The sequence below is a fragment of the Durio zibethinus genome, chromosome 4 (genome assembly GCF_047325235.1).
Source record: "Durio zibethinus cultivar Kanyao isolate XHJ-2024 chromosome 4, ASM4732523v1, whole genome shotgun sequence".
Lineage (NCBI taxonomy): Eukaryota > Viridiplantae > Streptophyta > Magnoliopsida > Malvales > Malvaceae > Durio > Durio zibethinus.
Window position 1 is genome coordinate 21,316,474 of NC_143165.1, and position 14,969 is coordinate 21,331,442.

Sequence of the window (14,969 nt, forward strand, 5' to 3'; positions counted from 1 at the left end):
GATGGTGCCCCGGGTGAAAAAAATACGGCACCAGCACATGCCCGAGCCCAGAATGTGCACCGTGGCTCAAAATCTTAGATTAGGAATGAGCTCCGTATGCTTAGACATGGAATGAACTCGGTATGCCTAAGCCAACCCACGAAACGGCGTGTGGGCGCTCACCGGTCGGAGAGGCAGTATGTGTAAGTCGGGGATCGACCCGATACCCCCTGTGTGCTGTCAATCCTACTGCCGCAACCCTCGGTCTGGTCTAATCTTAGACTGGGAATGAACTCCATATGCGTAAGTCAACCCACGAAACGAGCGTGCGGGCGCTGAGCCGATCAAAGAGGCATAATGTGCAAGCCGAGGATCGGCCCGATCCACCTCTACGTGCTGTCGGTCCCATTGCCATAACCCTCGGTCCGGTTGGGGCTTAAACATGGAATGAGCTCCCTATGCCTAAGCTAACCCACGAAACGGGAATACGGGTGCTCAATCGATCGAAGAGGTAGAATGCACAAGTCGGGGATCGACCTGGTCCCCCCTACGTGCTGCCGATCCTGCTGTCGTAACCCTCGATCCGGTCTAATCTTAGACTGGAAAAGAACTCCATATGCTTAGACTTGGGATGAACTTCGTATGCCTAAGTCAACCCACGAAACGAGCATACGGGCGCCTAGTCGATCGGAGAGGCATAATGCGTAAGCCGGGGATCAACCCGGTCCCCTTCTGTGTGCTACCGATCCCACTGCTGGTCCTACTACCGATCCCGCTACTGGTTCTCCTGCCACAATCCTTGATCCGGCTAGGGCTTAGACGTGGAATGTACTGCGTATGCCTAAGCTAACCCACGAAACGTGCGTCTGGGTGCTCAACTGGCCAGAGAGGCAGAATGCACAAGCCGGGGATCGACTCGATCCCCCTATGTGCTGTCGATCCTGCTGTCGCAACCCTCGATCCGATCTGATCTTAGACTGGGAATGAACTCTGTATGCTTAGATTAGGGATGAACTCCATATGCCTAGGTCACACACAAAACGAGCGTACGGACGCTCAGTTGGCTAGAGAGGTAGAATGTGCAAGCTAGGGATCGACCCGGTCCTCCCTGCGTGCTATCGATCCTGCTGCCACAACCTTGATCCGGTCTGATCTTAGACTAGGAATAATCTCCGTATGAATAAGTCAACCCACAAAACGAGCGTGCGGGCGGCTGTCGAAAATCGGCCCGATCACCCTCTGCGTGCTGTCGGTCCCGCTACCATAACCCTTGGCCCGGTTAGGGCTTAGACATGGAATGAGCTCTCTATGCCTAAGCCAACCCATGAAACGGGCGTGCGAGCGCTCAGCCGGTCGGAGAGGCAGAATGTGCAAGCCAGGGATCGGCCCGGTCCCCCCTGTGTGCTGTCGATCTTGCTACCACAACCCTCGATCCGGTCTGATCTTAGACTGGGGATGAACTCCGTATTCCTAAGTCAACTTACAAAATGAACGTGCGGGTGCTCAGTCGGCCGGAAAGGCATAATGCGCAAGCTGGGGACCAACCTGATCCCCCTCTGCATCTGGCAATCCCGCTCCAAGTCCTGCTACCACAACCCTCAGTCCGACTGGGGCTTAGACATCGAATGTACTCTGTATGCCTAAGGCAACCCACAAAATGAGTGTACGGGTGCTCAACCGGCCGAAGAGGCAGAATGTGTAAGCCGGGGATCTCTCTGGTCCCCCCTGCGTGTTATCGATCTTGCTGCCACAACCCTCGATTCGATCCGATCTTAGATTGGGAATGAACTCCGTATACTTAGACTAGGGATGAACTCCGTACACCTAAGTCAACCCATAAAACGAGCGTGCGGGCGCTCAGTCGACCAGAGAGGTAAGATGCGCAAGCCGGAGATCGAACGGGTGGTACATGGGTTCAAGCACATCTTCATATTTCTACCGTGCCAATGCCATTTTTATGGCTTGTAAATTCATACAATTGTCCCCGAAGCCTTCATGTGAAGTTTCCTGGCAAGACGACCCATTTTCTATTTATCACGATTTTTAAAACTTTTTACGGTTTGGGATTTTTTTAAAATTTTTTTAGAAAGTGTTTTGTCTACAAATTTGGTAGAGGTGATCCTTGTATTTTTGTTGGCATGCAAAAAAAAATTCAGCTAAAAACTCGAAGTGGAGAAGATTTTGTGACCATTTTAAAAAAGTGTCCCCATTTCAGACACGTTAATGGCTACTGGCAGCAAACCTATAAAATCTCAAATGCTCTTTAAGGGGGTGTGAGTTCTCGAGCGTTGATGAGGGATAGGGGGCCAATATAAGGGCCAAGTACCAGCACCCATCGCACATCATCTGCGCACACCCCCAGCCCCCCAATCGCAGGAACCCCCAATGCCATCGGTTAGGCTCTCCGACGATGGTGCCCCGAGCAAAAAATATGTGGCACCAGCACATGCCCAAGCCTAGCACGTGCACCATGGCTCAAAATTTTATATTGGGAATGAGCTCCGTATGCTTAGACATGGAATGAACTCCGTATGCCTAAGCCAACCCACGAAACGAGCGTACGGGCACTCAGCCGACCGGAGAGGTAGAATGCACAAGTTAGGGATCAACCCAGTTCGCCCTACGCAATGTCGATCCTGCTGCTGCAACCCTTGGTCTACTCTGATCTTAGACTGGGAATGAACTCCGTATGTGTAAGTCAACCCATGAAATGAGCGTACGGGTGCTAAGCCGATCGAAGAGGCATAATACGTAAGTCGAGGATCGACCCGATCCCCCTCTGCGTGCTGCGGGTCTCGCTGCCACAACCCTCGGTCCGACTAGGGCTTAGACATGGAATGAGCTCCCTATGCCTAAGCCAACCCACGAAACGGGCGTGCGGGCGCTCAGCCGGCCGGTGAGGTAGAATGCGCAAGTCGGGGATCGGTCCGCCCCTCCTGTGTGCTACTTATCTTGCTGTCGCAGCCCTTGGTCCAGTCTGATCTTAGACTGAGAATTAACTCCGTATGCTTAGACTGGGGATGAACTCCGTATGCCTAAGTCAACCCATGAAACGAGCGTACAGGCGCTCAGTCGGTAGGAAAGGCATAATGTGCAAGTCGAGGATCAGCCCGATCCACCTCTCTATGCTGTCGATCCCGCTGCCGGTCCTACTGCCACAACCCTCGATCTGGCTAGGGCTTAGTCATGGAATGTACTCTGTATGCCTAAGCGAACCCATGAAACGAACGTGCAGACGCTCAGTCAACCAGAGAGGTAGAATGCGCAAGCCAGGGATCAACCCAATCCCCACTGTGTGCTGTCGATCCTACTGCCGTAGCCCCCATTTCGATCTGATCTTAGACTGGTATGAACTCCGTATGCTTAGACTGGGGATGAACTCCGTATGCCTAAGTGAACCCATGAAACGAGCGTACGGGTGCTCAGTCGACCGGGGAGGTCAGCCGGAGAGGCATAATGTGTAATCCGAGGATCAGCTCGATCCCCCTCTGCATGCTGTCGATCCCGCTGCCAGTCTTACTGCCACAACCCTCGATCCGGTTGGGGCTTAGACATGGAATGTACTCTGTATGCCTGAGCCAACCCACGAAATGAGTGTGCGGGTGCTCAGTCGGTCGGAGAGGCAAAATACGCAAGTCGGGGATCAACCCGATCCCCCTTATGAGCTATCGATCCTACTACCGTAACCCTCGATCCGGTCCGATCTTAGACTGGGAATGAACTTTATATGCTTAGACTGGGGATGAACTTTGTATGCCTAGGTCAACCCATGAAACGAGCGTGTGGGCGCTCAGCCGACTAGACAGGTAGGATATGCAAGCTGGGGATCGAACGGGTGGTAGGTGGGTTCAACCACATCTTCATATTTCTGCCATGCCAATGCCATTTTTATGGCTTATAAATTCATACAATGGTCCCCTAAGCCTTCATGTGAAGTTTCGTGGCAAGACGACCCGTTTTCATACAATGGTCCCCTAATGCTGCCGGTTAGGCTCTTCGGCGATGCTCCATTGATGGTGCCCCGGGTAAAAAAAATGCAACACCAGCATATGCCTGAGCCCAGCATGTGCACCGTGGCTTAAAATCTTAGATTGGGAATGAGCTCTGTACGCTTAGACATGTAACGAACTCCGTATGCCTAAGCCAAGCCACGAAACGAGCGTGCGGGCGCTCAGCCAGTCGGAGAGGCAAAATGCGCAAGTCAGGGATCAACCTGGTCCCCCCCTGCGTGCTATCGATCCTGCTGCTACAACCCTCGGTTCAATCTGATCTTAGATTGGGAATGAATTCCGTATGCATAAGTCAACCCACGAAATGAGCGTACGGGCGCTGAGCCGACCGAAGAGGCATAATGCGCAAGCTGAGGATTGGCCCTATCCCCTTCTGTTTGTTGCCGGTCCCGCTGCTACAACCCTCGGTCTGGCTACGGGTTAGACATGCAGTGAGCTCCCCATGCCTAAGCCAACCCACAAAACGGATGTGCGGGCACTTAGCCAGTCGGAGAGGCAGAATGCGTAAGCTGGGGATCGGCTCGGTCCCCCTGCGTGCTGTCGATCCTGCTGTCGCAACCCCTGGTCCGATCTGATCTTAGACTGGGAATGAACTCCGTATGCTTAGACTGGGGATGAACTCCGTATGCCTAAGTCAACCCATGAAACGAGCGTGCGGGCGCTGAGCCGGTCCGATCTTAGACTGGGAATGAACTCCATATGCTTAGATTGGGGATGAACTCCGTATGCCTAAGTCAACCCATGAAACGAGTGTGCGGGCGCTCAGCCGACTGGAGAGGCTGGCGGAGAGGCATAATACGCAAGCCAGGGATCAGCCCGATCCCCCTCTGCATGTTGTCGATCCCACTGTCGGTCCTACTGCCACAACCCTCAGTTCGACTGGGGCTTAGAGGTGGAATGTACTTTGTATGCCTAAGCCAACCCACAAAATGAGCGTGCGGGCGCTTAGCCGATCGAAGAGGCAGAATGCGCAAGCCGAAGATCGACCCGGTGCCCCCCTGCGTGCTGTCTATCCTACTGTCGCAACCCTCGATCCGGTCTGATCTTACACTAGGAATGAACTCTGTATGCTTAGACTGGGGATGAACTCCATATGCCTAAGTCAACCCATGAAATGAGCGTGCGGGTGCTCAGCCGACCAGAGAGGCAGGATGCGCAAGCCGGGGATCGAACGGGTGGTAGGTGGATTCAAGCACATCTTAATATTTTTGCCGTTCTAATGCCATTTTTATGGCTTGTAAATTCATACAATGGTCCCCTAACCCTTCATGTGAAGTTTCGTGGCAAGATGACCCGTTTTCTATTTTTCAAGATTTTTGATACTTTTTGCAGTTCGGGATTTTTTTTAATTTTTTTAGAAAGAGTTTTGTCCCCAATTTTGGTAGAGGTGATCCTTTTATTTTTGTTGGCATGCACAAAATAATTCAGCTAAAAACTTGAAGTGTAGAAGATTTTGTGATCATTTGAAAAAAGTGTCCCCATTTCAGACACTTTAATGGCTACTGGCAGCAAACTAATAAAATCTCAAATGCTCTTTAAGTGGGTGTGAGTTCTCGAGGTTTGATGAGGGATAGGGGGCCAAGATAAGGGCCAAGTACCAGCACCCTTTGCACATCATGTGCGCACACCCCCCGGCCCCCCCAATCGTCGGAACCCCCAATGCCGCCGGTTAGGCTCTCCGACGATGCTCCGATGATGGTGCCCCGGGCGAAAAAAATGCGGCACCAGCACTTGCCCGAGCCCAGTATGTGCACCGTGGCTCAAAATCTTAGGTTGGGAATGAGCCCCATATCCTTAGACATGGAATGAACTCCGTCTGCCTAAGCCAACCCACGAAACGAGCGTGCGGGCGCTCAACCGATCGAAAAGGCAGAATGCGCAAGCCGGGGATCGACCCGATCCCCCCTGTGTGCTGTCTATCCTGCTGCTACAACCCTTGGTTCAGTCCGATCTTAGACTGGAAATGAACTCCTACGCATAAGTCAACCCACGAAACGAGCGTATGGGCGCTGAGCCGGTCGAAGAGCCATAATGCGCAAGCTGGGGATCGACCCGATCCCCCTTTGCGTGCTGCTGGTACCACTGCCACAACCCTCACTTCGGTTGGGGCTTAGACATGGAATGAGCTCCCTATGCCTAAACAAACCCACGAAACGGGCGTGCGGGCGCTCAGTCGGCCGAAGAGGCAGAATACGTAAGCTGGGGATCGGCTCGGTCCCCCCTGTGTGCTATCGATCCTACTGTCGTAACCCTCGATCCGGTCCGATCTTAGACTGGGAACGAACTCCGTACGCTTAGACTGGGGATGAACTCCGTATGCCTAAGTCAACCCACGAAACGATCGTGTGGGTGCTTAGCCGGCCGGAGAGGCATAATGTGCAAGTCGGGGATTAGTCCGATCCCTCGCTGCGTGCTACCGATCCTGCTGTCGGTCCTATTGCCACAACCCTCGGTCCAGCTGGGGCTTAGATGTGGAATGTACTCCGTATGCCTAAGCTAACCCACGAAACGAGCGTGCAGGCGCTCAACCTGTCGGAGAGGCAAAATGCGCAAGCCGGGGATTGGCCTGGTCCCCTTTGTTTGCTGCCGATCCTGCTATCGCAACCCTCGATCCGATCTGATCTTAGACTGGGAATGAACTCCGTATGTTTAGACTAGGGATGAACTCTGTATGCCTAAGTCAACTCACGAAACGAGCGTGCGAGCGCTCAGCCGACCAGAAAGACAGGATGCGCAAGCTGGGGATCGAACGAGGGGTAGGTGGGTTGAAGCACATCTTCGTATTTCTATCGTGCCAATGCCATTTTTATGGCTTGCAAATTCATACAATGGTCCCCTAAGCCTTCATGTGAAGTTTCAGGGCAAGACGACCCGTTTTCTATATTTCATGATTTTCAAAACTTTTTGGGATTCAAGATTTTTTAAAATTTTTTTAGAAAGAGTTTTGTCCTCAAATTTGGTAGAGGTGATCCTTGTATTTTTTTTGGCTTGCAAAAAAAAATTCAGCTAAAAAATCGAAGTGGAGAAGATTTTGTGACCGTTTGAAAAAAGTGTCCCCATTTCAGACACTTTAATGGCTACTAGCAGCAAACCTATAAAATCTCAAATGCTCTTTAAGGGGGTGAGTTCATGAGGTTTGATGAGGGATAGGGGGCTAATATAAGGGCCAAGTACCAGCACCCATCGTACATCATGTGCGCACACCCCTCGGCCCCCCAATCGCTGGAACCCCCAATGTCGTCGGTTAGGCTTTCCGGCGATGCTCCGGCAATGGTGCCCCAGGCGAAAAAAATACGGCACCAGCAGATACCTGAGCCCAGCATGTGCACCATGGCTCAAAATCTTAGATGGGGAATGAGCTCTGTATGCTTAGACGTGGAATGAACTCCATATGCCTAAGCCAACCCATGGAACGAGCGTGCGGGCGCTTAGCCTGCCGGAGAGGTAGAATGCGCAAGCCGAAGATCGACCCAGTCCCCCCCTGCGTGCTGTCGATCCTGCTACTGTAACCCTCGGTCTAGTCTGATCTTATACTAGGAATGAACTCCGTATGCATAAGTCAACCCACGAAACGAGTGTGCGGGCGCTGAGTCGGTCGAAGAGGCATAATGTGCAAGCCGGGGATCGGCCCGGTCCCCCTCTGCATGCTGCCAGTCCCGCTGCCACAACCCTCGGTTCAGTTGGGGCTTAGACATGGAATGAGCTCCCTATGCCTAAGCCAGCCCACGAAACGGACGTGTGGGGGCTCAACTGGCTGGAGAGGCAGAATGCGAAAGTCGAGGATCGGCACTGTCCCCCCTGCGTGCTGTCGATCCTGCTGCCGTAACCCTCGGTTTGGTCCGATCTTAGAATAGGAATGAACTCCGTATGCTTAGATTGAGGATGAACTCCGTATGCCTAAGTCAACCAACGAAATGAGAGTGTGGGCACTCAGTCGATCGGAGAGGCCGACCGGAGAGGCATAATGCGTATGTCGGACAGGTCCCCCTCTGCGTGTTGCTGATCTCGTTGTCGGTCCTACTGCCACAACCCTCAGTTCGGCTGGCGCTTAGACGTGGAATGTACTCCGTATGCCTAAGCCAACCCATGAAACGAACGTGCTGGGGCTCAACCGGTCGAAAAGGCAGATTACGCAAGCTGGGGATCAGCCCGGTCCCCCTGCGTACTGTCAATCCTGCTACTGCAACCCTCGATTCGGTCTGATCTTAGACTGGAAATGAACTTCGTATGCTTAGACTGGGGATGAACTCCGTATGCCCCATGAAACGAGCGTGCGGGCACTCAGCCGACCCACGAAACGAGCGTGCGGGCGCTCAGCCGATTGGAGAGGCAAAATGCGTAAGCTGGGGATCGGCCTAATCCCCCCTGCATGCTGTCGATCCTGCTGTCGCAATCCTCGATCCGGTCTGATCTTAGATTGGGAATGAACTGCGTATGCTTAGACTGGGGATCAACTCCGTATGCCTAAGTCAACCCACGAAACGAGCATGCGGGTGCTCAGACGTTCAGAGAGGCAGGGTGCACAAGCCGGGGATCGAACGGGTGGTAGGTGGGTTCAAGCACATCTTCATATTTCTTCCATGCCAATTCCCTTTTTATGGCTTGTAAATTTATACACTGGTCCCCTAAGCCTTCATGTGAAGTTTCATGGTAAGACGAGCCGTTTTCTATTTTTCGTAATTTTTGAAACTTTTTACGGTTCGGGATTTTTTAGAATTTTTTTGGAAATAGTTTTGTCCCTAAATTTGGTAGAGGTGATCTTGTATTTTTGTTGGCATGCACAAAAAAATTCAGCTAAAAAATCGAAGTGGAGAAGATTTTTTGACCGTTTGAAAAAAGTGTCCTCATTTTAGACACTTTAATGGCTACTGGCATCAAACCTATAAAATCTCAAATGCTCTTTAAGAGGGTATGAGTTCTTGAGGTTTGATGTGGGATAGGGGACCAATATGAGGGCCAAGTACCAGCACCCATCGCACATCATGTGCGCACACCCCCCAACCCCCCCAATCGCCGAAACCCCTAATGTCATCGGTTAGGCTCTCCGGTGTTGCTCTGGTGATGCTCTGGCGATGGTGCCTCGAGAAAAAAAAATGCGGCACCAGCACATGCCCGAGCCCAGCATGTGCACCGTGCCTCAAAATCTTAGATTGGGAATGAGCTCCGTATGCTTAGACATGGAATGAACTCCGTATGCCTAAGCCAACCCATGAAATGAGCGTGCGGGAGCTCAGCCGACCGGAGAGGCAGAATGCGGAAGCCAGGGATCGACTCGGTCCCCCCCTACGTGCTGTCAATCCTGCTGCTGTAACCCTCGGTCTGGTTCAATCTTAGAATAGGAACGAACTCCGTATGCATAAGTCAACCCATGAAACGAGCGTACGGGTGTTGAGCCGGCCAAAGAGGCATAATGCGCAAGCCGGGGATCGGTCCGATCCCCCTCTATGTGTTGTCGGTCCTGCTGCCACAACCCTCGGTCTGGTTGGGGCTTAGACATGGAATGAGCTCCCTATGCCTAAGCCAACCCACGAAACGGGCGTGCGGGTGCTCATCCGGTCGGAGAGGCAGAATGCGCAAGTCGGGGAATGGCCCAGTCCCCCCTGCATGCTACCGATCTTGTTGTCGCAACCCTTGGTCCGGTTTGATCTTAGACTGGGAATGAACTCCGTATGCTTAGACTGGGGATGAACTCCGTATGCCTAAGTCAACCCACGAAACGAGAGTACGGGCGCTCAGACGACCGGAGAGGCATAATGCGCAAGCCAGGGATCAGCCCGGTCCCCCTCTGCGTGCTGTCGATCCCGCTGCAGGTCCTGCTACCACAACCCTCAGTCCGGTTGGGGCTTAGACATGGAATGTACTCTGTATGCCTAAGCCAACCCACGAAAAGAGCATGCAGGTGCTCAGCCGGTCGGAGAGGCAGAATGCACAAGCTGGGGATCGGTTCGGTCCCCCCTGCGTGCTGCCGATCCTGCTGTCGTAACCCTTGATCCGATCCAATCTTAGATTGTGAATGAACTCTGTATGCTTAGACTGGGGATGAACTCCGTATGCCTAAGTCAACCCACGAAATGAGCGTGCGGGCGCTTAGCCGACCAGAGAGACAGGATGCACAAGTCGGGGATCGAAGGGGTGGTAGGTGGGTTCAAGTACATCTTCATATTTCTACCATGCCAATGACATTTTTATGGCTTGTAAATTCATACATTGGTCCCCTAAGCCTTCATGTGAAGTTTCATGGGAAGACGACCCGTTTTTTATTTTTCTCGATTTTTGAAACTTTTTATGGTTCGAGATTTTTTAAGGGGTGTGAGTTCTCGAGGTTTGATGAGGGATAGAGGGCCAATATAAGGGCCAAGTACCAGCACCATCGCACATCATGTGCGAACACCCCCCAATCGTCGGAACCCCCAATGCCGCCAGTTAGGCTATCCAATGATGTTCCGGCGATGCTCTGGCGATGGTGCCTCGAGCAAAAAAAATGCGACACCAGCACATGTTCGAGCCCGACATGTGCATCGTGGCCCAAAATCTTAGACTGGGAATGAGCTCCGTATGCTTAGACATTGAATGAACTCCGTATGCCTAAGCTAACCCACGAAACGAGCGTGCGGGCGCTCAGTCGATCAGAGAGGCAAAATGCGCAAGCTGGGGATCGACCCGATCCCCCTATGTGCTGTTGATCCTGCTACGCAACCCTCGGTCTGGTCCGATCTTAGACTTGGAATGAACTCTGTATGCATAACTCAACCAATGAAATGAGCGTGCGGGCGCTGGGCCGATCGAAGAGTCATAATGCACAAGTCGGGGATCAGCCCGATCTCCCTCTGCATGCTGCCTATCCCGCTGCCACAACCCTCGATTCGGCTGAGGCTTAGACATGGAATGAGCTCCTTATCCCTAAGCCAACCCACGAAATGGGCGTGCGGGCGCTCAACCGGCCGGAGAGGCAGAATGCTCAAGCTTGGGATCGGCCCAATCCCCCCTGCGTGCTGCCGATCTTGCTGCCGGAAACCTCGATCCAGTCTGATCTTAGACTGGGAATGAACTCCGTATGCTTAGACTGGGGATAAACTTCGTATGCCTAAATCAACCCATGAAATGAGTGTGCGGGTGCTCAACCGATCGGAGAGGTAGGCCATAGAGGCATAATGCACAAGCCGAGGATCAGCCCGATCCTTCTCTGCTTACTACCGATCCCGCTACCGATTCTCCTGCCACAATCCTCGGTTCGGTTGGGGCTTAGACGTGGAATGTACTCCGTATGCCTAAGCCAACCCACGAAACGAGCATGCGGGTGCTCAGTCGGTCAGAAAGGCAAAATGCGTAAGCCGGGGATCGGTCTGGTCCCCCCTAAATGCTGTCGATCCTGCTGCCGCAACCCTCGATCCAGTTCGATCTTAGACTGGGAGTGAACTTTGTATGCTTAGACTAGGGATGAACTCCGTATGCCTAAGTCAACCCACGAAATGAGCATGCAGGCGCTCAGCCGGATGGTGAGGCCGACTGGAGAGGCATAATGCGTAAGTCGGGGATCAGCCTAGTCCCCCTCTGCATGCTACCGATCCTGCTGCCAGTTCTACTATCATAACCCTCGGTCCGACTGGGGTTTAGACGTGGAATGTACTTCGTATGCCTAAGCCAACCCATGAAACGGGTGTACGGGCACTCAACCGGCCTGAGAGACAGAATGTACAAGCTTGGGATCAGCCCGATCCCCTCTACATGTTGCCAATCTTGCTGCCGCAAACTTCGGTCCAGTCCGATCTTAGACTGGGAATGAACTCTGTATGCTTAGACTGGGGATGAACTCCATATGCCTAATTCAACCCACGAAACGAGTGTGCGGGTGCTCAATCGACCGGAGAGGCATAATGCGTAAACCGGGGATCAGCCTGATCCCTCTTTGCTTGCTACCGATCCCGCTGCCGGTCCTCCTACCACAACCCTCAGTCTGGCTGGGGCTTAGACGTGGAATGTACTCTGTATGCCCAAGGTAACCCATGAAACAAGCGTGCGGGCGCTCAACCGGTCAGAGAGGCAGAATGGGCAAGCCGGGGATTGGTCTGGTCCCCCCTATGTGTTACCGATCCTGCTATCATAACCCTTGATCCGATTCGATCTTAGATCAGGAATGAACTCCATATGCTTAGACTGGGGATGAACTCCGTGTGCCTAAGTCAACCCACGAAACGAGCGTGCGGGCACTCAGTCAACCAGAGAGGCAGGATGCGCAAGCCAGGGATCAAATGGGTGGTAGGTGGGTTCAAAAACATCTTCATATTTCTGCCATGCCAATGCCATTTTTATGGCTTGTAAATTCATACAATGGTCCCCTAAACCTTCATGTGAAGTTTCATGGCAAGACGACCCATTTTTTATTTTTCATGATTTTCGAAACTTTTTACGGTTCAGGATTTTTTTAAATTTTTTTAGAAAGAGTTTTGTCCCCAAATTTGGTAGAGGTGATCCTTGTATTTTTGTTGGCATCCACAAAACAATTCAGCTAAAAACTCGAAGTGGAGAAGATTTTGTGACTGTTTGGAAAAAGTGTCCATATTTCAGACACTTTAATGGCTACTGGCAGCAAACTTATAAAATCTTAAATGCTCTTTAAGGGGGTATGAGTTCTCGAGGTTTTATGTGGGATAGGGGGCGAATATAAGGGCCAAGTACCAGCACCCATTGTACATCATGTGCGCACACCCCCCGACCCCCCAATCGTCGGAACCCCCAATGTCGCCAGTTAGGCTCTCTGACGATGCTTCGACGATGGTGCCCTGGGTGAAAAAATGCGGCACCAGCACATGCTCGAGCCTAGCACATGCACCGTGGCTCAAAATCTTAGATTGGGAATGAGTTACGTATGCTTAGACATGGAATGAACTTCGTATGCCTAAGCCAACTGATGAAACGAGCGTGCGGGCGCTCAACCGACTGGAGAGGCAAAATGTGCAAGCCGAGGATCGACCCGGTCCCCCTACGTGCTGTCGATCCTGCTGTCGCAGCCCTCAGTCTAGTCTGATCTTAGACTGGTAATGAACTTCGTATGCATAAATCAACCCACGAAACGAGTGTACGGGCACTCAGCCAACCAGAGAGGCGTAACGCACAAGCCGGGGATCAGCCTGGTCCCCCTCTGCATGCTGTCGATCCCGCTGCTAGTCCTGCTGCCACAACCCTCGGTCTGACTGGGGCTTAGACATTGAATGTACTCCGTATGCCTAAGCCAACCCACGGAATGAGCATGCGGGCGCTAAATCGACCAGGGAGGCAGAATGCGTAAGCCAGGGATCGGTCCGGTCGCCCCTGCGTGTTGTCGATCCTGCTGCCACAACGTTCGATCCAGTTTGATCTTAGACTGGGAATGAACTCCGTATGCTTCGACTGGGGATGAACTCCGTATGCCTAAGTCAACCTATGAAACGAGCATGCGGGTGCTCAGTCGGACGAAGAGGCCGGTTGGAGAGGCATAATGAGCAAGCTGGGGATCAGCCTGGTCCCCTTCTACATGCTGCCGATCTCGCTGCCGGTCCTGCTGCCACAACCCCCGGTTCGGTTGGGGCTTAGACATGAAATGTACTCCGTATGCCTAAGACAACCCACGAAACGAGCGTGTGAGCGCTCAGCTGGCTAAAGAGGCAGAATGCGCAAGTCGGGGATCGACTTAGTCCCCCCTGCATGCTGTCGATCCTATAGCCGCAACCTTCGATCTGATCTGATCTTAGACTGGGAATGAACTCTATATTCTTAGACTTGGGATGAACTCTATATTCTTAGACTTGGGATGAACTCCATATGCCTAAATTAACCCACAAAACGAACGGGTGGTAGATGGGTTCAAGCACATCTCCATATTTCTGCCATGCCAATGCCATTTTTATGGCTTGTAAATTCATACAATGGTCCCCTAAGCCTTCATGTGAAGTTTCGTGGCAAGACGACCCATTTTCTAATTTTCATGATTTTTGAAACTTTTTGTGGTTCAGGATTTTTCAAAATTTTTTTAGGAAGAGTGTTGTCCCCAAATTTGGTAGAGGTGATCCTTGTATTTTTGTTGGTGTAGACAAAAAAATTTAGCTAAAAACTCAAAGTGGAGAAGATTTTGTGACCATTTGAAAAAAGTGTCTCTATTACAGACACTTTAATAGCTACTGGCAGCAAACCTATAAAATGTCAAAAGCTCTTTAAGAGGGTGTGAGTTCTAGAAGTTTTATGAGGGATAGGGGGCCAATATAAGGGCAAAAGTACCAGCACCCATCGCATATCATGTGCGCACACCCCCCGGCCCCCCCAATCGCCGGAACCCCTAATACTGCCGGTTAGGCTCTCCGGCGATGCTCCGGTGATGGTACCCCGTGCGAAAAGAATGCGGCACCAGCATATGCCCGAGCCCAGCATGTGCACCGTGGCTCAAAATCTTAGATTGGGAATGAGCTCCGTATGCCTAGACATGGAATGAACTCCATATGCCTAAGCCAACCCACGAAACAGGCGTGCGGGCGCTCAGCAGGTCGGAGAGGCAGAATGCGCAAGCCGGGGATCGACCCGGTCCCCCTTGTGTGCTGTCGATCTTGCTGCCACAACCCTCTGTTCGGTCCGATCTTAGACTGGGAATGAACTCCGTATGCATAAGTCAACCGACGAAACGAGTGTGTGGGCGCTGAGCCGACCGAAGAGGCATAATGTACAAGCCGGGGATCAGCCCGATCCCCCTCTGCGTGCTACCGGTCTTGCTGCCACAACCCTCGGTCCAGCTGGGGCTTAGTCATGGAATGATCTCCCTATGCCTAAGCCAATCCACGAAATGGGCGAGCAGGCGCTCAGTCGACTGGAGAGGCAAAATACGCAAGCCGGGGATCGGTTCGATCCCTCTTGCGTGCTACCGATCCTGCTGCCGCAACCCTCAGTCCAATTTGATCTTAGACTGGGAATGAACTCTGTATGCTTAGACTGGGGATGAACTCTGTATGCCTAAGT